Source organism: Bos grunniens, chromosome 21 (assembly GCF_055505025.1).
Source record: "Bos grunniens cultivar Pamir isolate PY7600 chromosome 21, Bosgru_T2T1.0, whole genome shotgun sequence".
NCBI classification, from domain to species: domain Eukaryota; kingdom Metazoa; phylum Chordata; class Mammalia; order Artiodactyla; family Bovidae; genus Bos; species Bos grunniens.
The window spans coordinates 6,669,099-6,694,913 of record NC_141185.1 but is presented as its reverse complement, the minus strand read 5'-3'; the positions used below and the strand labels follow the sequence as shown (position 1 = coordinate 6,694,913).

Below are 25,815 nucleotides of genomic sequence, written 5' to 3'. Positions count from 1 at the left end.
AGATTGAAGCTAAACCAAGTTTTATTTCAGTTTTTGGTGATTTTTCACATAGGAAAGATATAAATTGTGCACAGACTAAAAGGCGAGAAAGAAAGAAAGGAAAGAGATGGGGAAGAAAGACCAGTTCCATGGGGTCCTGCCAACACAAGACCAGACTCCACTTCTCTTCTGCTTGTGTGACCATTTGCACACACACACACCCCACATGGCAGGGCTACAGAAGTGACCGCCAGCGAGTTCTGTGTGTCTCCACCCAGAGGCCAGTTCAGCTCACCCACCTCCCCCTAGAGCCCATACAGCCCCAGGACCTCCAGCTCCTCTCTTCCAGGGTCAAGTGCAGAAAGGGTCACATCGCCTTCCACTGAAGTCTCCACAGTGCAGCCACTCCAGACTACCTATTCCCATGCCACCTCTCCGCATGGTTGGACTAAATGCCCTCACTTGCATGAAACACTCTGAAACAGCTGTGGTCTGCTTGGATCCCAGTGGCCACCAGCCAAGGAGGAAGACCAAGGCTGGACTCCTACTCCTGGTTCTAATGAAAAGCAGAACTCTGCCCTGCATGGCTGGCGTGGGGCTGAGCACACCACGTGTCTTTGCTCACTAGTCTCCCATCAGCCCAACATCACAGGCAGAAAAACCACAGCTCAGAGTGGTCTGCCCAGTGCACACCCTGCCAGGCCAGCAACCCGGCTCAAGTTCAAAGCCCTTTGCCCTGGACAATGTCCTCACACATCTGCAGTACAGCAAGTTTGGAAGCCACATGAAGCCGGGCTCCAAGTCCTTTTGGTTGCATTCACACCATTTCCATTCACAATGGTCTCAGCTCCCTGAGGCAATGGGCAGCGACCATTCACCCATCAAGATGTTTGTAGGAGGAAGAAAGGCCACCTTGGAGTCATCAGCAGAGCTTTGCAACTCTTGTCTTCTTTTTCAGTTGGCACAAGGATGCCTACCTGGGGGTGTTCCAGGGATGCTCAAGCAAGAGGACAAGTAGGAGGATGCTCAGTAAATTCCCCCCGCTTTGAGCCAGCCTGGTAACAGTCACAGCGGCCCTGACCTGTCCTCTCCTGGTGGCTAAGACAGACCGTGTGTTCCAGTGAGAAGCAACTTGACGACGTGCCCCCAGCTGCCTCGGGTCTAGCTGTGCCTGCAAAGCTGCAGGATGTGGTCAGCTCGACAGCGAGGCACACAGAAAAGAGTTTCCCAGAGGCCTTTGCAGCAAAGCCGCAAGTTGGAGAAATAATTTGTTGCCTTTGCTGTCTTTTCATAAGGCGGCCTCTTAAAGCTACCAAAAAGAAAAAAAAAAAGTCATTTTCTTCCAAAATGGAATTCCTTCTCATGAAAGGGTAAGCATGGAAATTATTAAGCCTCAGAGACAATCTCCTTTGCCAACTACAAAATCTCACCAGGACATTGGACAGTCTGCACAGAGAGAAGAATCTGAACTCCTTTATGAGAGCACCAGGCAGTCCTTTCATTATTAATGAAACATACCTCATCTGGTCAAGGAGCAAAACCAAGACAGTTTAGAAGGGCTGCTTGGACATCAAATCCATCTAACAAAATGGTGCTTTGATGAGTTCCATGTAAATGAATCTAAAACATGTGATTTAAAGGTCCTCAAAACAGGAGGCTTGGAAAAAGGGCAGCAGCAGACAGTCCTTTAGAAAACCCTGCTAGGGGCTGAACCAAAGCCAAATGCTTCACAGATTTTTAACTGTGGTCTGGCGGCCCAGCCATTAATTCTGCAGCTCAGAGTGGACTCTGGGTGCCAATAGAAGACAATGAAACCCATGGACGAAGCCCTCCTGGCATGACTCACCCATCAACCCAGGTGTCTGGAAAGGGAAGTGACACCAACACCAACTCTCACACCTTTCTTCTGCTTTCTTGTCATTCCCAAAGCAGTGTGGCTTTGGTGCAAAGGATTCCTAAGTGACAGGAAGGGCAGTCTCCATGATGTCTTCACCAAGCCTCTTCCTTGCATCACCAAGGTCATGTCTCCTCTTGTCTCCTGTCCTTCCTGAAAGTTGTTGTTGCTCAGTCACTCAATCCTGTCCAACTCTTTGCAGCCCCATGGACTGCAGCACACCAGGCCTCCCTGTCCTTCACTATCTCCTGGAGCTTGCTGAAACTCATGTCCATTGAGTTGGTGATGCCATCCAACCATCTCATCCTCTGTCATCCCCTTTTCCTCCCACCTTCAGTCTTTCCCAGCATCAGGATCTTTTCCAATGAGTCAGTTCTTTGCATCAGGTGGCCAAACTGATTGGAGTTTCAGCTTCAGCATCAGTCCTTCCAATGAATATTCAGGGTTGATTTCCTTTAGGATTGACCGGTTTGATTTCCTTGCTGTCTAAGGGACTCTCAAGAGTACTTCTCCAGCACCACAGTTAAACAGCATCAATTCTTACAAGACCAGGACTCATTCTGCAGCTGCTCAGGAAGGAGAGGCTGGAGCCTTGGTATTTTGAAAAGTAGCCAAGATAGGTGGTGGGAATGGGCCCAGAAAGAGAGGGGACAGGAGACAAGCACAGAGTCACAGTGTCATTATCAAGGAGTCAGGACGGCGAGCAGTGCCCTTTTGGGGAGTAGAGACCTTGTATCTGGAGACTACGCAGAGAGAAAAGGAGGGAACACAAGCCCAGATCTTGATGTACACATGGTCTGGTTCCCTGGAGAACAGACATTGAGACTCTGAGAGTCGTATCCGGGGGTGCTCTTGGGAACACCAGGTCGGGAGGGGTAGAAAAGAAGTTCAGGAAAGCAAGACTGGACAGAGGGAAAATTGAACCAGAAGGCAGTTATAAGGAAAGCAGCTGCTGACACCATAGGAAGCTCTGGGGCTAAGATGGACCTTCAGAGATGGTCTAAATGCAGGCGAAGGGGCTGGACTTTTATGGCTTGACATTATCCAGACACCTACCAGGTTGAGGGTGTTTAAGCTTGGCCAAGGAAGCTTCCTGAGGCTGAGGGTAATGTCCAGAATGGAATGGCATAGCCAACACGCCAGGCATCTGGGAAGTTGAGAGCCCCTGTCCTGAAGCAGGATCTCGGCAGCTCGCCACAGCATCCATGACAGTCCGCCTGCTGGAGCCCTGGACGCGCTAGTTTCATGCACTAAGTTCACACCATCTGGGAACAGCTGGTTGGTCTCCTTCTCCTGAGAAAAAATGACAAGGGGAAGGGAGGTTAATGGGACAAACGACAGCTGCTGCTACTGCCCTGGTGTCGTGGCTGTGTCTCACCTTCCTCACGCCATTCGCTGCTACGGGTCCTGTATGCTGTTCTTACTGACGGTTGTCTCTCTGGGTCCAGGTGACTGACCTAAGATGAACCACTTCACTTCACCAGCAGTAAAAACTAATCTAAGGAAGCAAGGGAGGTGGGGCTGGACAGAGGGAGATGCTGAACTCTGAGGAGTCCTGTGTGTGCGTACCCTTTGCCAGTTACCACCAGGCTGTAGCCTGGTGAACTGTAGCCCACCAGGCTCCTCGGTCCATGGGACTCTCCAGGCAAGAATACTGGAGTAGGTTGTCATTTCTTCCTCCAAGGGATCTTCCCAACCCAGGGATCGAACCCAAGTCTCCAGCATCTCTTGCATTGGCAGGCAGATGCTTTGCCACACTGCACCACCTGGGTTGCCCTGAGGAGTCCCATCCATCCTAATTAGGGATCTGACCCTGGCATAGTGGATGTGAAGGTTTTGAGGATTCAACTTCTTCTGGAACACTCTGCTGCTCTTATAATGAAGACCTAGGCCTGATCCTCAACTTGTCTACCCTCCAGGAGGATAAGTCTCTTTACAGGTTGCCCTCTGGCGTTCACACCTAGCCTTTAATTGATGCTTAGTCACCCTTAGCCATGCATCGTCTTTCTGTAACTTATTGCCTGCTCCCAGGGACAAGCATCCCATTCCACAATACTTTTAACCACTACCCTTCCCTTCTCACCTGCCAGTGCTTCCTTTTCTCCAATACTCCATCCCATTTCAGCAGCAGCAAAAGGTTTGATCCTCAGAGCCTGGGAATCTATTCCCTTGAATGGCAAAAGTGACTTTGCTGATGTGATTAAGGACACTGAGATGGGGAGGTGATCCTGCGTGACTTGGGTCCGGTGTCATCACAGAGGTCCTCATGAGACAGGCAGGAAGGTCAGAATCGGAGATTCAAAGCTGCTGGCTTTGAAGATGGGGAGATTCCATACCCCAAGAACCAGCAGCTCCCAGAAAGTGAAAAAGTGAAGGAGATGTTTTCTCCCCTAGAGCCTCCAAAAGGAGTGAAGCCCTGTGACACCCTGTTTTGGCTCAGTGGGACCCGTTTCAGGCCTGTGACTGCTGAGAGAGATGAGGGGTTGCTGGGGAAAGAAAGGGAGCAGGAGATGTGAGAGGCAGCCATGGACTTGGGGCCACCAGTGACCGTGGCGGGTAAGAGTGGGCACTAGCATCACCCGTCAACTAGCACTAGCTGGTCGACGCTCATGCAGAGAGGTGAGGAAAGAAGGAAGAAACAGGAACTGGAGGAGAGGGTGATGTCTGAGGTCAGTGACACTTCCTTTGAGGTCGATGATCCTTAGATCACCTCTGGGATGCTCTGGAGGTCGAATGAGGGAGGGAGGGGAAAAGGAAGGCCACATGCTATGATTCAGCCTCCTGAAGGTACCAGCATTGGAAAGGCTGGGAGGCAAGGAGACCCGTTTAAGCCTGTGACACCAGCCCTCTGCCCAGTGTCCCCTTGGACGGGGGTCTCCTGTCTGAGCATCTGCAGAATCAGGGAACCAAGTCCCTCAAACAAGGGTGGGTGAGTTGGCTCAGCTGCTCTCAAAGCTCCTCTTTAAGAGGGTAGCATGAATGGAGAGAGTAACATGGAAACTTACATTACCATACGTAAAGTAGATCGCCAATGGGAATTTGCTGTATGACTCAGGGAACTCAAACAGGGGTTCTATATCAACCTAGAGAGGTGGGATGAGAAGGGAGATGGGAGGGAGATTTCAAGAGGGAGGGGACATATATATATATATACACACCTATCGATTCATGTTGATACATGGCAGAAAACAACAAAATTCTGTAAAGCAGTTATCTTTTAATTAAAAAATAAAATCAGATTCAAAATCTGACCTTAGTCTCCGCCAAAGTCAGCTTCCTACTGGTGTGTGTCCTGTTTTGCTCTCCCAAGCTCCCCCCCACCCCACCATGGCCTCTTTTCTCAGGCAGCGCCCCCTCTCCCTCCTCGGAAAAGTGTGGTCAGGATCCTGCACTGCTCCCAGTGAAACGTGCACACCCCCCTTCATTCAATCCTTCCATCCTTCCCCTCTTGTACAGGTGACACGATGTCAGCTTCCCCCTCTGAGACTTCCCACTGATGGCTTTACTATAACTATCCTCCAATTTGCCTTTTTTTTTTTTTTAACTACACCCACTCCCCGCTCGGAAGTGATCTAACACCCGAGGCGCAAGGGAACAAAGCAGAAAAGCCTAGAGCTCCCATCTCCCTCACTCAAAACTCTGAAGCCTTGTAACGCAGTCTCAGATTCCATTAGCTTTTTATGAACTGTCATGTCATCCCGCAGACCTGTATTGAATAAGGTCCCCAAGGCACTTCCCTCACGTGTTTCTACAAAGCCGAGTCGCCCCATCCTGACCTTGCGCTTTGGTTGTTTGAGCTGATGCATGAGAGATCGCATTTATCGAGGTTCCGAGGCACAGAGGGTTTTGTGATCATGGTTCTGTCTTCCCCACTGGGTGCAGGTTCCTGCAAAACCTTGGCCCTGTCCTGTGCACTTGGGAAACGCTAGGACCTGCCATAAAAAGTCAAGGACAATGGGAAGGGGGCTGGGGGAGCGACGGAAGGAATGATGGGAAGGGCAGCAAAAGCAAAAAAGGCAGGAAGGTTATGGGAAGAGCAGAGAGGGGATGGAGGGAACGTGCTGCACCTGAGGGGAGTCAGGTAGGCCTGAGGCATGATGGGAAGTGACCGAGGTGACCAGTGTGGCTGAGAGCGGTAGGCAGGCTCAGGAACTCGGGAGCCCAGCGTGGGTCAGGGAGGCCATCACTTGGAGGTTCTGGATGGCAGAACCTAGGCATGGGAGGGGACAGAGACCAGATGACGTGGAGGCAGGCAGCATGTGGTCCAAGGCCGTGCCAGCTGGTCTGTTCAGCCTCCTGGGAAGAAGATACCCTGCCTGCTCTCTGATGCAGTGGACATCAGGTCTCTAGACTACAAAAATCTAACACCAGCCCATCAGAAAGTGAGGTCAAGGTGAGGACTGTCATGAGGCCTGGAGTGAGGCTGGGCTGGATCCTCCCATGGGAGTCATACAAGAGGCTGTAGGGAGCCCAGGAGCTGGGAAACCTGAGAGAGCATGTGGAAGAGAAGACAAGGGATGGGAATTAAATGAAATGATCTAGGAAAAGCCCTCCACACTGTGCTCAGCACTTAGTAAATATTCATTTCATGGTGACAGTGATGGTGGTAGGGGTTGAAATGAGGGAAATCAGGAAGAAAAAGAGCAAATTAAAGAAAGAGGAGCAGAAAGGAAATAACCTGATATTTACCAAGGGTCTATTATATGCTCTTGGCACCTGCTAGCTGCCTTTGTCTTTTCTAGTTCCATTAATCCTGCTAAGCAGTTTGATGAGATGGGTGAACTTACTCCATTTTACTAATGGGGAAACCAAAGCTCTAAGGCTGCAGGCAACTGCCCAGCTGGAAATTACCAAGGCAGGATTCAAGGTCTGTGCAATTGGAAAGCTCCTGCCTTCTAGTGAGGAGGAGATACAGAAGGTGCTGATGACCAGCTCCAGAGAACCAGCTGGCTAGACACAGAAAATTCAATATGGGTTCTGACCCTGGAGATCTCCAAGAGGTCAGGGAAGAGGCTCTACACAATGGAGGTGGTCTGAACAATGATCCCATCAAATGCAGACCGTGCAGCAATAGAGGATACACAGCATCCTTGGAGCACAGAGGAGGCAGAGATGGAAGACTTCCTGGAGGAGGTGACATTTGAACTGAGCCGCATCATGACCATTTTTCCGGAAGATGGAGGCACATTTGGTTTCAGTTTAGTTCAGTCGCTCAGTCACGTCCAACTCTTTGCGACCCCATTAATTACAGCACGCCAGGCCTCCCTGTCCATCACCAACTCCCAGAGTTCACTCAGACTCACGTCTGTCAAGTCGGTGATGCCATCCAGACATCTCATCCTCTGTCGTCTCCTTCTCCTCCTGCCCCCAATCCCTCCCATCATCAGAGTCTTTTCCAATGAGTCAACTCTTCGCATGAGGTGGCCAAAGTACTGGAGTTTCAGCTTTAGCATCAGTCCTTCCAAAGAACACCCAGGGCTGATCTCCTTTAGCATGGACTGGTTGGATCTCCTTGCAGTCCAAGGGACTCTCAAGAGTCTTCTCCAACACCACAGTTCAAAAGCATCAATTCTTCGGCGCTTAGCTTTCTTCACAGTCCAACTCCCACATCCATACATGACTACTGGAAAAACCATAGCCTTGACTAGACAGATCTTTGTTGGCAAAGTAATGTCTCTGCTTTTGAATATACTATCTAGGTTGGTCATAACTTTTCTTTGATTGTTTTAATTTCATGGCTTCAATCACCATCTGCAGTGATTTTGGAGCCCAAAAAAATACAGTCTGACACTGTTTCCACTGTTTCCCCATCTATTTGCCATGAAGTTATGGAAACAGATGCCATGATCTTCGTTTTCTGAATGTTGAGCTTTAAGCCAACTTTTTCACTCTCCTTTCACCTTCATCAAGAGGCTTTTTAGTTCCTCTTCACTTTCTGCCATAAGGCTGGTGTCATCTGCATATCTGAGGTTATTGATATTTCTCCCGGCAATCTTGATTCCAGCTTGTGCTTCTTCCAGCCCGGCATTTCTCATGATGTACTCTGCATATAAGTTAAATAAGCAGGGTGACAATATACAGCCTTGACGTACTTCTTTTCCTATTTGGAACCAATCTGTTGTTCCATGTCCAGTTCTAACTGTTGCTTCCTGACCTGCATATAGGTTTCTCAAGAGGCAGGTCAGGTGGTCTGGTATGCCTATCTCTTTTAAGGCAGTGCTTAGAAATGGGCAGCTCTCTAATAATCTGTCCTGCCTTCTGCCCCATCCCTAGTTCACCCACCTTCCACAACAGTCCAGATCAATGATGTGTGTGTGTTTGTGCTCAGTCGCTTAGTCATGTCCAACTCTTTGCAGCCCCATGGACTGTAGCCCGCGAGGCTCCTCTGTCCATGGGATTTCCCAGGCAAGAATACTGGAGTGGGTTAGGGTTAGGGTTCAATCCCTTCTCCAGGGGATCTTCCCAACCCAGGGATTGAACCCACGTCACTTTCATCTCCTGCCTCGTCAGGCAGATTCTTTACAACCTTAGAAGCCCAAATCAATGATGACTGCTCCAAACGTCACTACTAACATCTTCCTGGTCTTTGTTCCTCTTTCTCTCCAAGAAACTTTCAGATTCCATCATTCCTCTCATAGTACACCCAGCCTCTGGCTAGAAAAAGAGCTTTTTTTGGCCGAGCCAGCTACTGCAATGGGTCTCCATCAGAGGAGAAAGAAGATTCCTAGGTTTGGGGCAAGGGTATAAATCAATTCACAGAGTACAAGAGGAATAAAATAAATAGTATCTCACCCAAATCAGTTATGTAATATTTAAAAGGCAGCTCTCAATTGGAAGAACATTTATCTATTATGAACATTTTCCATTTTTAGTGGTAATTGAAGTTTTTCATCCACAGCTCATGCTAAAAGCACCAACTTATTGTGATGGTCGCCGCCCATCGAATGTAATTAGAGAATTTAATCAAACGCCACTGCAAGTGCAGTGGCAGCCAGGCTATTTTTGAATTTTTCAATCTAGCATCATTTGGGGACTTTTTAATTGTTAGTTGGGTTTATTTATTGAACTCAGGCTTAAAAGAAAAATAAACAGCAAGGAGGCAAGAAGTGGCTGGAAAGGCAAGAAGAATCCAATCCATGGGGTTTAATAAAGTCTGCACTTGTTAGTGCCAGCCGTGCAGAAATTCCAATGAATTCAAATTTCAACTGGGTCTCTAAACATCACATTATTTACATCTTTCATCTATTATGATATTTCAAATAAGATTGTTATAAAATTGCCCCAACTTTGGGCAACCGTAGATCATAAAATAGGACCATTATTGCATTAAAAGAGAGGAACTGTATCTCATTTAAAACCCATAAGCACATAATTTCATAGATGTATATCTGTAGCTGGATATCTATCTACGAACAATGAAATTGCCCCAAAATTAAAAGCCTTCTGGCTATATATTTGTAAACACAATCAGATCACAATCCAATAAAGGGGCCCTTTTGAATTAATGCGCATCACATGACCTTCCTATCATTACATTTATAACTTTCCTTTTGAACAGCTCACTGCCTCCTCTTTGTCTCTGTAAAAATGCAGGGGTTTTTGTGTGTGTTTTCTTGTTTCCTTTGGCTAATGGTATACAGAACCACGCTTGTTTTTAAGGCAAGAGAATTGGATCATAGGTGTGGAAAATACCAAAAGAAAGAGAGTCACTCTTTTATACCTGCATATATGGAGAGTCTCCATCTAATTTCTCATCCCTTCTGACATAAAACACTTTGCATTTTAAAAAGAACCTGTCACCTCACTCATTTTTATGGTTCTGATAATGAGAATGGGACTTACATTGTTAACCAGGAAAGCGCAGTGATTTTATATGCACATTAAAAGGGAAAGACCGTTCCTTTAATTTAGATCATTTAAAACAAAACTTTTCAAGTGCAACCTTTTTGTTGTAATTCATTCATCTCTTGCTGTTCAGTGCTCATGGGAAAGACTTTCCTGAGATACAAGATTCAAATAAGTGAATAAGGCATCTTCTTCCACAAAGTCACATCCTGAGGAGGCTGAAATATTATGTGAGTTTACTGCAGGGAATCCCAAAGAGTCCGGGGGAAGGAGTCCTCACTGGCAGTTAACAGAGCTAGTTACTACCTGTGCTCTGCCTCACATGAGGTTTCCAAATACACAAGAGCCACTTAGCCCCAAGTGACCGAAAACCAATTCAGTAAAGCAAAACTGAACTCATTGTCCTATGTATCTCCAAAGTATATGGTGGATAGAGTCAGGAACAGCTGGATCCAGGAGCTTCCACAATGCACTGGGAATCTAGTCTAGCCCCACCTCTTGGCTCTGTTTTCCTTCGTGTTGGCTTTATTCTTGGGATCTACGTGGTTGCCCTTAGTAGGTAGAGGCTTGCATTATCCTTGCTGCTATTTTGCTCTCAGAAAGTAGGATTCCTACTCACTGGTCACACCAGTAAAAATCCTAGTGTTCACTCCCGTGGACCACCTGGAGTCATTGCCCACCTCTGAACTTAGCTTGGTGCCAGGGCAATGCCACACACTGTGAGCCCTTGTCCAGTGGTATCACATAGCCTTAGTGTATTGGAGTTTCATAAGGTGATGAACTACTGGCTTAGGAAATAAATTCTAAAGTCCAATCACTAATGTGCTGCATCCCACGCATTCATCTACAATCAAGATCTTGGTTCTTACTTGGAAGTTAGACTCCTGTGGGAGTTATTCAAACCTCTGTTTTCTAGTCTACAAATTGGTTATGACACTGCCTCTCCCATAGATTGTAAGTGAGATTACATATGTGAAAGTATTTAGCAGAGTGCAAATAAGGAGCATTATATAATACTAGACCTTAACAGCACATTATTGTTACGAGATCTTATGCAAAGTAAATCAACAGATGACAACTATCAGTATCCAAATGAGTCACAACAGGTAACCTTAGTCATACCTGCCCCTGTGTCTGACAATTCTCAAGGCAAGAAGCATTGGGGTCTGTAATACCATCTCATCATAGTGAAATAAAATGTTCTTTATAATCAGCTTCAATGTGTACAACCTTGTCCTTGACCCAATGTTTGGCTCCACTTCTTTCAGACTTAACCCGAGTTATAAGGCATTTCAGCTATTCTTGGGAAAGATGTTAGAAACAGGAAAGGTCAGCTTATAGTCATTACTAGAATTCAAGTCCGGAGAACGGCAGCTCTCATCTTAAAATGGGGACGAAGAAAGAAATTAGCTTTGCCTCTTTTATCCATTGTGATTGCTTCTTTATTTTAGAATTTTGACTTAATTTATTTAGTAAGTATAATACATGATCATTGTGAAAATTTTCCAGCAACACAAAAGAAGTACAAAAGGGCTAGTTAAAAAATTCTGTAAAATTCCACCTTTCAGAAACAATGGTCATCAATATTTAGTAAACATTACTCCAGCCTTTATTCTGTTTAAAGGTAGATAAAAGGACAGAGACATGATAAAGTGAAAGAACGATATGGGGACAAAAACAGGAATATATCATGTACATTATTTTTAATATTTAAAAGTACTAAATTCTCTTTAAGTTTTAGTTGAATGGAGGAAAAAAGAAGCCAAAGTAAAATTGAAAAACTTATTTTAAATCCATTTTCTTCACTACAAGGAATATGATTTCTTTCCTAAAAGCTTCCTCTAAACTAAGAAAAGAGATTTTAATACACATTGAAGTCATCTTTAAATTATATTTTAGTTTTACACTATATTTCTCACTCCCTACCTTTCAACATACATCAGTTATGTTACTAGTATTCAGCTTTACAATATTTATGGCTTGTTCCTTGAAGAAAATTTCACTGGATCAGTCTCAGCCTTATATTTAATGACTATGATATTCACTGTCTAACCATGATGTCACAATCCCTGGATTTTTTACTTTAGTTCATCTTTTAGTTGTCTAGATTTAAACTACAAAATAAATTAGGATGTTTAATTGGAGAAATACACTGTGCTTATTTTCCCTGAAAGATTCCTAGGTTGATACAATTGGCAAGTCTGTGCATGTTTGTCAATACTTCTAAAACTTTTATATCTGAATTTTAAAACAGTGCAATTTGGCTTAAAATTTGTTTTGTTCTGGGACTTCCCTGATGGTCCAGTGGTTAAGGCTCTGCCCTTCCATTACAGAGGGAATGGGTTCAATCCCTGGTCAGGGACCCAAGATCCTGTATGATGCAAGATGCAAGCCAAAAAATTAAATTAAATTTTAAAATTCTGCCTTCTTCTGATTGAAATAAAGAGATTTTTGTTTCAGGTTGGTTCATTTCAGGTCAGTCGCTCAGTCATGTCCAATTCTTTGTGACCCCATGGACTGCAGCAAGCCAGGCCTCCCTGCCCATCACCAACTCCGGGAGCTTGCTCAAACTCACGTCCATCAGGTCAGTGATGCCATCCAACCATCTCATCCTTTGTTATCCCCTTCTCCTGCTGCCTTAAATCTTTCCCAGCATCATGGTCTTTTCCAAAGAGTCCATTCTTCTCATCAGGTGGCCAAAGTATTGGAGCTTCAGCATCAGTCCTTCCAATGAGTATTCAGGACTGATTTCCTTGAGGATTGACCGTTTTGAACTCCTTGCAGTCCAAGGGACTCTCAAGAGTCTTCTCCAACACCACAGTTCAAAAGCATCACTTCTTCAGTACTCAGCTTTCTTATGGTCCAACTCACACATCCATACATACTGCTAGAAAAACCATAGCTTTTACTAGATGGATCTTTGCTGGCAAGGTAATGTCTCTGCTTTTTAATATGTTGTCTAGGTTGGTCATAGCTTTTTTCCCAAGAAGCAAGTGCATTTTAATTTCATGGCTTCAATCACTATCTGCAGTGATTTTTCAAGCCCAAGAAAATAAAGTCTGACACTCTTTCCATTGTTTCCCCATCTATTTGCCATGAAGTGATGGAACTGGAAGCCATGATCTTCGTTTTTTCAATGTTGAGTTTTAAGCCAGCTTTTTCACTCTCCTCTTTCACTTTCATCAAGAGGCTCTTTAGTTCCTCTTCTCTTTCTGCCATAAGGGTGGTGTCATCTGTATATCTAAGGTTATTGATATTTCTCCTGGCAATCTTGATTGTAGCTTGTGCTTCATCCAGCGTGGCATTTCACATGATGTACTCTGCAGATAAGTTAAATAAGCAGGGTGACAATATACAGCCTTGATGTACTCCTTTCCTAATTTAGACCCAGTCCATTGTCGCATGTCCAGTTCTAACTGCTGCCTCTTGACTCACATACAGGTTTCTCAGGAGGCAGGTCAGGTGGTCTGGTATTCCCATCTGTTTCAGAAATTTCCACAGTTTGTTGTGATCCACATAGTCAAAGGCTTTGGCGTAGTCAATAAAGCAGAAGTAGATGTTAAAACTGGCTTAAAATTCTTGAAGCCCACCTTTTATTCCTATCTTTACCATTTGGTAGACATTAGACTTCTGGCTTGGATTATAGTTGTGGAAAATTCTAGGATAACCCTCTTTTTCTCCTTTACATCTTAAAACTTGCACTTTTCTCATAGAAGCCAATAGAATTCTAGCCTTCTTGAAGTTCAGTTTTTTTGCAGTGGTGTACATTATTGTGACTCACTCATTCTATATCATGCTTTCCTGGGACACTATGTACTTTCTAATCAGCCTTTTATTTATCTAAGTAAAGTTTTCTTCCATTATATCATTTAATATGTTTCTGTATAATTTGTTCTGGTCTCTTCCCAAAGATACACAAATTTGTACATTTGTCATATTTCTCTTATCTACCTATTATAAACGTACATCATCTTTTATATCATTTTCATATCCTTATACTTTGAAAGTGGGAAGGTATTTTTGGTTGACACAGTAACTAGGGCAGGGATGGACATAACTGGCATTTGGGGGATGAGGGTTCAGAATCCTAAACGTCCTTAAACAATATGAATCTAGCCCTATGATGCTAGATGTTCAAAATGCCAATGGGACCTGCAGAGCTAGCCAGGCCATCACATCTTTGATGACGCTTTCTGTCACATTAACTCTAATTTTTAAAAACTCTAACAGGGCTTTAATTTATGTAACATTTGTCTTTTACACATTGGTTGTTTTTTTTTCTTGAGTTCTGCCAGTTCACTTTGTGTTGTTTTATAATTTCTTCTTGTGCTCTATCTTCAAAGGATTATACTTTCAATAATGTTTTCAATATTATAGAGAAGCATTTGTCTACACTTTTTCACTATTTTCTTGGGCAATTTATGTTATATATTCCTTTGATGTGCCTCTTGCTGGACAGCTTTTTCCCTCCATGTTAGTTATTTCATTTTTACTGTATAGTAGGTAGGTCCCCGGAGAAGGTAATGGCACTCCACTCCAGTACTCTTGCCTGGAAAATCCCATGCACGGAGGAGCCTGGTAGGCTGCAGTCCATGGGGTTGCAAAGAGTCAGACACGACTGAGCGACTTCACTTTCACTTTTCACTTTCATGCATTGGAGAAGGAAATGGCAACCCACTCCAGTGTTCTTGCCTGGAGAATCCCAGGGACGGGGGAGCCTGGTAGGCTGCAGTCCATGGGGTCGAGAAGAGTCGGACACGACTGAAGTGACTTGGCAGCAGCAGCAGCAGCAGGTAGGTCCCAGCCAAGTTCCTCTGAGTAACCACCCATGTGTTGACTTGGAGCAGAGGGTAAAGATAATTAACTGTAGACATCACCTGTGGTCTGGAGTCTCTCGGTTGCTACATGTGATTTTTTTTTTCTTTCTTTTTTTTTTTTGCCCTGAGTGATGTCTCTATCCTGCTTGACTTTCAAGAGGGAACTTCCCTTCACCACTGGAGGTCTCTGCATTTGGTCCGGCATTTCTCACTTTCCTGTCCTCCTCCAAGTTGCTTTATACCCAGCACTTCCCTCAAACCAGGAACCTTAGATCAGGGTATCAGAAGCGGCATGTTGGCTTAGAGTACCCTGTCCCTTCACCATTCCATCACCGAGTGATGTCAAGTGGAGTCTACCTGTATCCTAGATGACGTTGTCATGATCAGTGGGTCATTGGCTGTGCTTTTTAACCCTGGGTCACTTATTCTTGGGGAAATGAGTGTCCTACTCAGGGTTCAAGGAGATGGGTTCCAGCTCTGGGCACTCTCCAACAATTAACATTTCACAGGTTTTGGAAGGCATGCTTTACATACTATGGTTTGGGACTCTGCCTTATTCTGATTTTTAGGAAAGTAAAAAGTTATTTTCATTTCTTTGTTGGCTAGGAAACATTTTGAAAAATAGTAATACAGAAAAATATCCTAATAAGAAGCTTGACTTGAGTCTTATATAGAAAAAAAGAATTTTCAATTTCAAAGGGTCTTCATGCAACTCAGATCAAGCTGCATAACCTCAATCCTCAGTTTTTTAACTCTGTCTCAACTTCCTCATCTACTTCCTCATCTAAGTGAGCATAATAATCAGCCCCAATCTCCATAGATTTGTCTTGAGAATCAAACAGATGCATGAAAAAACCTCAACACAGCCCACGGCACCAAAGAAGTACTCAGTAAATACCTCCTATTATTATTATTATTATTCTCATAACAATTCCATGAAGAAGATATCACCATCCTCATGTTACAGAGGCTAAATGGCTTTCCCAAGCTTTCATAGTAAATCAGTACAAAACAAGCTTTCACAACCCAAACCGATGTTCTACCGTGTACCCAATGCTGGAAACATATTCTGCAAAGAGCTTCTCATCAAACAGTTTCAGATTCAGTAGAATTTTGAATCAAAATGTACCCATTTTACAGACGAAAGACACCAAAAGCTGAGTCCTGTAAGGCCAAAGAGCTAATAAGTCACAGAGTCAGGACTGGAACATAGACCTCTAGCAATCCAGTATATCTGGAAAGATGCGAACAGGCCAGTGAATTTATGTCCCAATGGTATCTGTACCTGAAGATAGGTATGGAGAAAGAGAAGGCAGGGAGGTGACAGGAAGGCAGGTGGCTCCTACGTTTACCCTAAGAACTGTAGACTAGTCATTCCATGTCCCCAAGCCTCCCATGGAAAGTCGGCATCAGAAGCGCATCGTCAATGTCAAGTGAACAAAAAACCCTGCAAAACAGAATCTGCTCTCTTCCCTCAGTTCTGTTTTTAAAACTGTCTATCCATCCGTGTGTGTGCCTCTGTAAGGTCGTCTCTCTTTCTCAGATCTAACTGCTTATCTGTCTAAACATCGGGAGAGCGTAAACAAAACGTACTTGTGTGTCTTTTTCTGGGTGGCAAGGACACAGGTGATTTTAATTTTCTTGGTACATTTCTCCACTTTCAAACTTTCCTGTAAAGAAAAGAACATGTGTTATTTATATTACCAAAGGAAAACACGGGTCTTACAAAAATATTGACCTTGTGGTGCTGTTGCAGCGTACCTGAGACAGCAAGGGGGCTGCAGACGCTTGAGTTCACTTCCCTGGGCCCTGGCCTCTGATCCCCGGTGCGTTTCCTGCCATCGCTGGACCCCCACCTCCTCCTAAGTTGAGGGGGGGACGACACTGACTCCTGGGTCGGGAGGACGGCTTACGGGGATTACCTATTTAAATGTCTCCCAAGGAGGCAGGGCACACAGTAGTCACTCTCCCAGGTCAGTTCCTTTGCCTTTGCTGAAAATTCCAGCTGGATCGTCTGCAAGCCTTTGAGACATACCGGCCAGAACTGCAGCCAAGGAGAACTCCTGAACAACACTGTTTATTTATACAGCGGGAAGATTGAAATCATTACGCTTTGACTGGCAGGAGCTATTTATAGGCCTCGTTCCCAGCGAGCTGTTGGGAGCAGGGCTCTCCCCAGCGAATTTACCACCTCCCTCCCGAGCTTGGCCGTAAACCCCGTGGATGTCTGTGTGGGCCTCTGCTTCCCAACCACATGAAAGCGGAATCCCTTCCCCGTTCTATTAAGAGAAAATCCTTGACTGCACTCAACAAGACAGGAGAGGGAAGGGGCCAGAGAAAACCCTCCCAAAACAATGAAGCGGAGCTTAGCGGCCAGCGCCAACGTCAGCAGCCCTTTGCACAGCTCAGCGTGCTGAGTCTGAAAAGGGCCGGTTATGGGTTTCATCACAGGTCCTGGCTCTGCCGCAGCCCCATCTCACTGGGAGTCCTTGGACATCCCTCCAAGTGTTGATGGAGCACAGATTCTGGGCTGTGTATTGTCGGCGTGAATGGACAAGATTCGGATAAAGCCTGGGACAGGAGCATGCCAGGTAGAGGAAACAGCGCGGGCAAAGGCGGAGAGGCGGGGACACTGAGCGGCTCCACTGCACGCAGCATGGGATAAGAAAGAACCGGCACAAGGAGTTCAGATAAAACCCACCAAGAATGCTGGCACCTGGGAGATGCCCCGTGCTTGCTCACTGGCCGGATATTCATATACCTCAGGCAAAATCAGGATGGATGGGAGGATGCCGAAGCTCTAGTTTTTCCCCAAATCTTCAGCCTTTCCCTAAGCTCAGAGCTGCAGAAAACCAACCTGGGTTCAGTGCTCGTGGGACTTGGGGGGCCCACAAAAGTCCCTTCTGCCTCCTGGCCAACTGGAGACATTTCCAGAGAGCCCACGTACTCTGCAAATACTTCAAGCCAAGTTTTCAAAGTCAGGGCATTGAGTAAAACCCAGACTGTTTCTCTGCATTTCTTTTCCTAAACTTTCCTTTAAGTTCAACATGCATTTGAATTCAGGGGAAACACGGAGCACATGTTTCTAATCCATCGACACTTAAATCATCAAAATGCTGGAGGCTGATTCTTTGGAAGCCAACAGGAACACCAGAGCCTTTTAAAGACTTTCTCCTCCTTCTCCAGCAATCAGGAAGTAGCCTTTTTCCAAGAGGAAACCGAATTTTGACTCCAAAGGGGCTGCTGCATTCAGTGCCAAACTTGGCACGCTCCGAGGCCGAGGTGGATCCAGACCTACTGCAGTGGCAGGGGAGAACGGGTTTGCAGGCTGAGAGGCCCCCTCTTCTCGCCCATCCCATGCCACCAAAGATGGAGAAAGGGGGTGGGGTGGGGAAAGGAGAGAGAGAGAGCAGGAATGGGCTTGAAGGGACAGGCCCAGTGAGTGGTGGAACCCAAGCCAACAGAGAGGCAAATGTGGATCCTGGCTCCACACACATGTCCTGCATGGACCACAGGCTGCTTCATCTCTGCTTCTACTTGGGAGAACAGAAATCAACCCTCCCTGCTTGGGGCTGTTCCAGAAGAGGACAAGAAAGTGAAATAAGATGAAATGATGTGCTAAGTAACTTTAGTCATGTCCGATTCTTTGCGACCTTGTGGACTATAGCCCACCAGGCTCCTCTGTCCATGGGATTCTCCAGGTAAGAATACTGGAGTGGGTTGCCATGCTCTCCTCCAGGGGATCTTCCCGACCCAGAGATCAAACCCAGGTCTCCTGTGGCTCCTGCATTACAGGTGGATTCTTTACCGCTGAGCCACCTGATGAAATGGAGTATATGCAGGTAAATAACAGGAAACCAGCCTGGCCAGACAGAACTCCATTCGCTTTGTCTACACTCGGGAACAAACCCTGCCTCTGATCATCATGACATCTCCCATCCCATGAGCTGTCCCATCCTGTCCCTGGCTAACTGGCTGGAACAATGTGTTAGCAAGGATCACCAAAGGGTGAATCGATAAAGGTCGGAAGCACCCCCTGACCTCCCATGGAGCCAGGACCACACAGAGTATACTGCGTAGTGACCAGAAGGACCTTCTGGTATCAACCACGTGAGAACCTCACTGAGAAATGGTCCAGCAGCAGCAGCAGCTATAACTGATAACTGTCTGTCCCTGTCCACCTAAGATTTATTCTGTGGCCCTCTTCCTGTGTGCCCCAGGCTGTCACTTCCCTAGGACAAGGGTCTGCTTGTATGTGTTGGTGACACAGCCTCCCACGACCATCCCTGGCCTGAGGGAGAGCACTGCAGCTCAGGCTCTCATGCATGGAAGCATGCTCAAGAGAGCGGTGTTCATAGCAGTGTTAGAGCTGCAGTCTGGATGTGCAGCCCTCCCCAGGCCCCGCTCCCAGTCAATATCTCTGTCCCCAGTACCTACCACAGTCTGGGGGAACCTCTCCCTATTAAGTAATTTGCAATCTGAAGAAATGGATAGTAGCATGGACCCTGGAGTCAGACTATTAAATTTTGATTTCTGGCTCCATCACCTCTGAGCTGTGTGACCCTAATCAAGTTATTAAACATCTCGGTGCTCCAAAGCCCTCTCCTGTAAAATCGGATAGTAAGAGGTTCCACTTCAGAATATTCCTATGAAAATTAAATTAGTAAGTACATGCAAGTTCAGTTCAGTCACTCAGTCGTGTCCAACTCTTTGTGACCCCACGGACTATAGCATGCCAGGCTTACCTCTCCATCACCAACTCCCGGAGTTTACTCAAACTCATGTCCACTGAGTCAGTGATGCCATCCAACCATTTCATCCTCTGTCATCCCCTTTTCCTCCTGCCTTCAATCTTTCCCAGCATCAGGGTCTTTTCCAATGAGTCAGTTCTTCACATGAGGTAGCCAAAGTATTGGAGTTTCAGCTTCAGCATCAGTCCTTCCAATGAATATTCAGGACTGATCTCCTTTAGGATGGACTGGTTTGATCTCCTTGCAGTCCAAGGGATTCTCAAGAGTCTTCTCCAACACCACAGTTCAAAAGCATCAATTCTTCGGCGCTCAGCTTTCCTTATCGTCAAACTCTCACATCCGTACATGACCACTGGGAAAACCATAGCTTTGACCAGACGGACCTCTGTTGGCCCATGCAAAGCACTGGGAATAATTTCCAGCACATAGCACCCCTGTATGCGCTTGCTGCCCACATCATTGTTATTATTGGCCCAGAGTGACAAAATCTGTGGGCAGGAATAAAGCGCATAGCACTGAGGACGGTCTCAGCAAACATCAGGGGTCTTTCTTCCTCTCTGCTGTGTTGCTCCGATCCACCAAGAGCAAACCCTGATGACCTGGGAAGACCGAGGTCATGGGATCTGGAGGCTGGAGAGTGAGGTCAGATCATCTTGTCTACATACTGCCTTTGGGATATTTTGTCTCTCTTTTTTTTTTTCCCCCTTTTAATTTACCATGGCAGTTGAGTCTCTGATGTTTTGAACTCTCCTGGGAAGACGTTCCCACATATGTCAGCAGCCCATCTCCCTAGAGCTGGAGATGCAGAGAGCAAATGCTCTCAACCGTCTAGACCACCCACAACAGAGCCCTTGACCAAGCGGCCCCACCCATCTGCTAATTGAGGCTTGGAGAGCAGGCCAGGGGAAGGTGGGCGGGGTAGGTGAGGAAGAAAGGGAAGGAGATGAGCAGATAAAAGGGGAGTTGGTCCAGGAGGAACTGCAAATCTTAATCTTTTCGTTCTGCCGTCCCATCCAGAAATGAATCATAGCTATTTGGTTAAAAGTTGTTTTTAGAACCTCAGAGAAAGGTTATGTTAAAAAACAACAGGTCTGGCAGCCAGACAGAGGATGAGCAGGCCCCTGTCTTGGGGAGGAGAATTAAACATCAGAGTCAACCAAAGACATCTCAGAGAAACTGAGCATTTCCTGGCATTCAAAATCTTAAAAAAAAAAAATTTTGAAAAGTGTTGCAATGGCCATTGTGTCAGGGAGCAATATGTCACTCTGACAGTCGGGAACAGCTCTGACCCATGAACAAGATGTGAAGCCAATTACAGAGGATCCCGTCTTTCCTGTTGCTACGGCAGAGGGTAGGGATGGATACAAGTGTGGACTGGCCGGCTCACTCGTATGGAGATGAACCGTCACCCTGGGCCTCCTCCTCTCACCCCCGCCTCCTGCAACCACGGCGGGCAGGTCTCAACCTCAGGCCGAAGAGCTGACGCTGAGGGAGGGGTAGCCAGATGCCAGCGGTCAGCCAGAAGAGGTAGATGCAACACCAGCCGAACTCGGGTCCAACCTGCCGCGTCTAAAGTGACTGGGGTGATGGAAGGGAGGAGTGGGGTGAGGGGCGGAACCGCAGGCGCAGGCGCACACCGCCAGCCTTGGGAGCACCGGCGCTGCCGTCGACCCGGAGCTTTGGGAGCCCCCAAGTGCTCCTGGAGCAGACGAGGAGCCCCGGTGCTGGTGGTCGGCAGCAATGGTGAGGCTTCCCCGCACCAGGTGCCGGAACAAGCATCCGTTCAGACGCAATCTGAGCAGCGTCCTCCTCAGCATTGCAAGGCCCTGTTTCCCCAAGAGTCGATGGTCTCTGGTGATTTGCAAGAGAGAACGGGACAGACGGACCCAGACATCCAGAGGGAGATGTAGAGAGGAGAGAGCAAAAGGAAAAGGAAAGACGGGAAAGGGAAGAGAAGAGAAAGCAAAACAGAAAGACAAGAGGAGACTTTCCACGGTCAGAAACTTGGGGAACTGGAGAGAGAAACTTAACTCCGAAAAAGATGGAGCATCTTTTCCAGGTCCTTAAAGTGCCGATGTGCCTTGTAAATCCCCGAGGAGGTAGCATCTGCCTCGACCCTGCTTCCTTGACCCTCTCCCCCACACGCCGTCCTTCAGGGGACACACACAGTAGGTGAGACACGCCATGGGCTGGGGGAAAGCTGAGAGGAACCTGCTCCTGGAGGAGTTGTGGTCAAGCGGATCACATTGAGCTGGACCATGCTGAACATCTGGGCTTCATGATTGCAAACCAGATGCCTAACTTCTCTCTGTGCCTCAGTTTACCGATCTGAAAAGATGGAATAAGAAAACCAAGCCCCTCGGTTCACTAGGTTCGATCCCTGGGTTGGGAAGATCCCCTGGAGAAGGGAATGGCAACCCACTCCAGTATTCTTGCCGGGAGAATCCCATGGACAGAGGAGCCTGGCAGGCAACAGTCCATGGGGTCGCAAAGAGTCGGACATGACTGAGCAACTAACACACACAGATGTGAAGAGCTAAGTGTGGACTCACCACCCGAAGGGTAGCTCACTCTTGTCACACTCAGGCCATCATGCGCTCTGGCCTCCCACAGAAGGGCACTGGAGGTGATTAACAGGAAGCCATTCACTAGGACCCTTACCTCATTTTTTCCAGAAAGACCAAAGCAGGTCTGGATCAACCAGAACCTGGTCTCTCATCATGGTATGAAAAAGCCACTTTGCTACTTTAAATCTGGGTTTCCTCATCTGTTGAATGGGTCTACGAGTCCCACCTCCAGGACTGGAGCTGATAAAGGACAAGGAATGAGGCACGGTTTGTCAGCCTCAGAGAACCAAGTGGCCCAAAGGGAAATGGATGCTTTCTGGCGGCGGGGGGCGGGGGGGGGGGTGCGGGGCGGTGCTGCGTGGGGTCTGGGGAGCCTTGCAGGCATCTCACATCACACCCGCGTGCAAGGCGCCCAGAAACCTTCTGAGCGGTCATTCTGAGGTCAGGCCTGTGAGGCGACTCAAGAACAGAGTCGGTCACAGGCGAGAAGATAAATGAGAAGGGAAGCTGTTTGTCTCACAGACAGGAGCGCATGATCAGTCAGTCCATCCAGAAGCAAGGCCAGGATTTATGACCAAGTCCTTTCTCCCCACCCAGAAAGTCCTTCATATTTTATAACCTGGCACGTCCTTGAAGGCCTTCAGACGGAACCAGAAACAAGTTCAGTCCTGAGCAGAATGGCCATGGTGTAAATGAAATAAGATCCACCTTCCTAAGACCATTTCACTCCTGGGACAGCACCCTCACCCCACCCCCGAGCTCAGTAGATGACGTGAGTGAGGCCCCCAAAGGGCAATAGAAAAGAAGAGTAAGTTCAAAGTCAGAAAGAGCTGGCTTTAGCTCCAAGCCCCACTGCTTAGAACGGAATGTCCTTCGCTCACCTTTCCAAAGGGATCTTCGAGTTGACGTGTGGTCAATGTGGGAGCACAGAGCCGGGGTCACTTCCACAGTCTCCACCCCCAGCGGGGAAGCCAGAGGCTCAAATCTGGGTGCTGAGCCTCCCAGGAGCTCCACGGGCCTGGTTGAAGGGCTTGGCAAACAACTTAGGCGTTTCCAGGAAAAAACAGAGCCCAGCTTGGGGCCATGGAAAGCGCGGTCCCCAAAGTTGAGTCAGCCTTGAGTCATGAGCTAAAAGCATGCTTTTGCCAATTACAGCTCTCAGCAGCTGTAATTAATGCAGGGCTGATGAAAACTGCATTTTTCACTCAACAGAGGAGGGTATTTCAGGTAATTAGACATAACCTCATGTACTGGTAACTCGCCTTTACACATGAGCTCTAGCCGCCTTGTCCAGGCCCTACCTCCAAAAATAACTTACACCAACATTAACCAACAAGTTGGGTCTGATTTCAAAAGATTACCCTTTCTCCATAAGTATTTTGAATGCAAAACGCTAAACACACAAAGGCCCTTAATGGGTTTGTTCTAATCCACCGACCTGAGCCTCTGAGAGATCGCCTCTGCATCTGGGCCAGGTGGCCACCCTGTCTTTAAAGACGACCCTCCTCTGAGCTGACCCCCGTGCCAAGCATTCTGTGGGCTGGAAAGAAGCAGGGGAGGTGTGCTTTGATCCATAGGCCCTTAATCATTAATTCATTGGCTCATATCAGTGCTACTGGGGCACACCGTGCTCCATTCTCTGGGCGGAATAAGGAACCAAGAGCCCAATGTGGTGGTACTGGTTGAGTCACCAAGTCATGCCCGACTCTTGCAACCCTATGGACTGTAGCCTGGCAGGCTCCTCTGTCCATGGAATTCTCCAGGCAAGAATACTGGAGTGTTGCCATTTCCTTCTCCAAAGAGCCCAATATAGAGGAATTTAAGCTTGATGTGGGTATTAGAGGACGAGGTGCATCGCCTCCTTTATAGACAGGAACCCTGAGGTCCAGACTTGCCCAGGATCATCCAGCAAGTGGATGGTGGAGAGAGGAGGAAGAGCTGGGTGTCCACCTCCTGGCAAGCCCAGAGGCCTCAGGAGTCCCACCTGCAGCAGCCCCCCTCCTGCCAAGCCCGGGCGGCCCTTCCAGCCTCTCCTGGGCACACAGAGATTGCCAGGTGTGTCCCCAGGCAGGCCAGGAACTCTCCTGCCAGGTGGTTACTTGCAGAGCAAGGTCCTTCCTGCCAGGCCTCTGACTAAGCCCCGATCTCACCGTCCAGACCCGGCCCGCCTGCAGGACGCTCCCGGAGAGCTTCCCGTGTTCCCATGACTCAGGTGGCCCTCCCAGGACCGCATTCTCCTTCACTCCGGGCTGAGGTCACCACACCCGGCCAGATGAGGCAACAGGGACTCTTGGTGTCAGCCAGCACTTCCAGAAAAGCCCAGGGAAAACTACAGAAACCTGGAATCCCTCAGGGCTGACCCCCAGCTCCCCTGGACCCCACCCGACTGTCTTCAGCATCCAAACCCCCTTTCCTGTTCTGTTAACTCTCACAGCCTCTACAGAGAGACAGAAATAAAAACAGCAGTTCAGGCTGGCTGAGCGGGACATGTTTTGGCTCCAAGGATCAGAGACGTAAGGGATTTCCAAAGTCACCCAAGGAGTGCCAACAGATCCGAGTCTGGAAACAAAGGTCTGTCCAATCATGATGATAATAATACCAGCTAATGATGGGAGCTGTCTGCTCAGCCCTTGGTGGGTGTTACTCCTTTAACCTTCATGGGCCCCAGGGGAGTCACACCCAGGCCCTGCATGTCTCCAGCATACTCGCCTGCCTGCTGGGCAGCTCCTCCTGCAGGTCCTGAGTCCCTTGTGCCTATGGTCTGGTCACTTGCCCTCTCTGGTCTTCAAGTTTCCTTCTGTGAAATGGGACCACGATGCCTCCCTCACTATAAAGGAGACAAGGGGACTCAGGAAGCACTCGGTTCTCTTCTCTTTTTATCCCCACCTACCATCCCATATCTTGCCCAAAGCCCATGTGGTTTCAAAGCCTGGATGTCCTGGAGACCCCCTGAAGAGCAGCTATTTTGTGAAAGTACAGTCTGAAAGCAGCTGGGACGAGCCCAGGTTTGGCACTGACTGCTAGGCGCCCTCAGCATGTCCCTTCCCCAGGCTGGACCCACTGTTCTTATCTGTGACATGAGGGCCCTGAAGCAAAAGAATAATTCATGTCCCTTCCAACCTTACCATGTGATGGCTCTAGAATTCAGAAGTTATTTTCAAGTTCAGTTCAGTTCAGTTCACTCGCTCAGTCGTGTCCAGCTCTTTGCGACCCCATGAATCGCAGCACGCCAGGCCTACCTGTCCATCACCAACTCCCGGAATTCACTCAAACTCATGTCCATTGAGTCAGTGATGCCATCCAGCCATCTCATCCTCTGTTGTCCCCTTCTCCTCCTGTCCCCAATCCCTCCCAGCATCAGAATCTTTTCCAATGAGTCAACTCTTTGCATGAGGTGGCCAAAGTACTGGAGTTTCAGCCTCAGCATCAGTCCTTCCAATGAACACCCAGGACTGGTCTCCTTTAGGATGGACTGGTTGGATCTCCTTGCAGTCCAAGGGACTCTCAAGAGTCTTCTCCAACATCACAGTTCAAAAGCATCAATTCTTCAGCACTCAGCTTTCTTCACAGTCCAACTCTCACATCTATACATGACCACAGGAAAAACCATAGCATTGACTAGACGGACCTTTATTGGCCAAGTAATGTCTCTGCTTTTCAATATGCTATCTAGGTTGGTCATAATTTTCAAGTTACTTAGGTCCTAATTCAATTGACCAGGGGTCTAACTGTGTTCATTTCCTTCTCTCAACAGAAGGCAGCCGAAAATCTTTTCCCGAGCACCTCTGATACCCTGAAGAATGCTCAATAATTCTTGAGTGAGTAAATGCACTTAGCTGATTTGTGCATTCCCTCACAAATAAGTGAATGGATGGATGGATGGATGGATGGGTGAAAGGATGAATGGATGGATAAAAGGATGAGGATGGATGGATGAATGGATGGATGGATGGATACCCTTT

The 25,815-nt window shown here is 47.3% G+C and overlaps 1 long non-coding RNA gene across 1 annotated transcript; it reads right to left on the bottom strand.

Moving 5' to 3' along the window:
• LOC147349023 (uncharacterized) lies at positions 1–22,902 on the bottom strand. Its single transcript, XR_015150300.1, has 3 exons — positions 22,735–22,902; positions 16,129–16,205; positions 1–3,166 (listed from the first exon to the last, which is right to left on the bottom strand). It is a non-coding gene; the product is annotated as an uncharacterized LOC147349023 (long non-coding RNA).
• Positions 22,903–25,815: the final 2,913 nt, after the last annotated feature.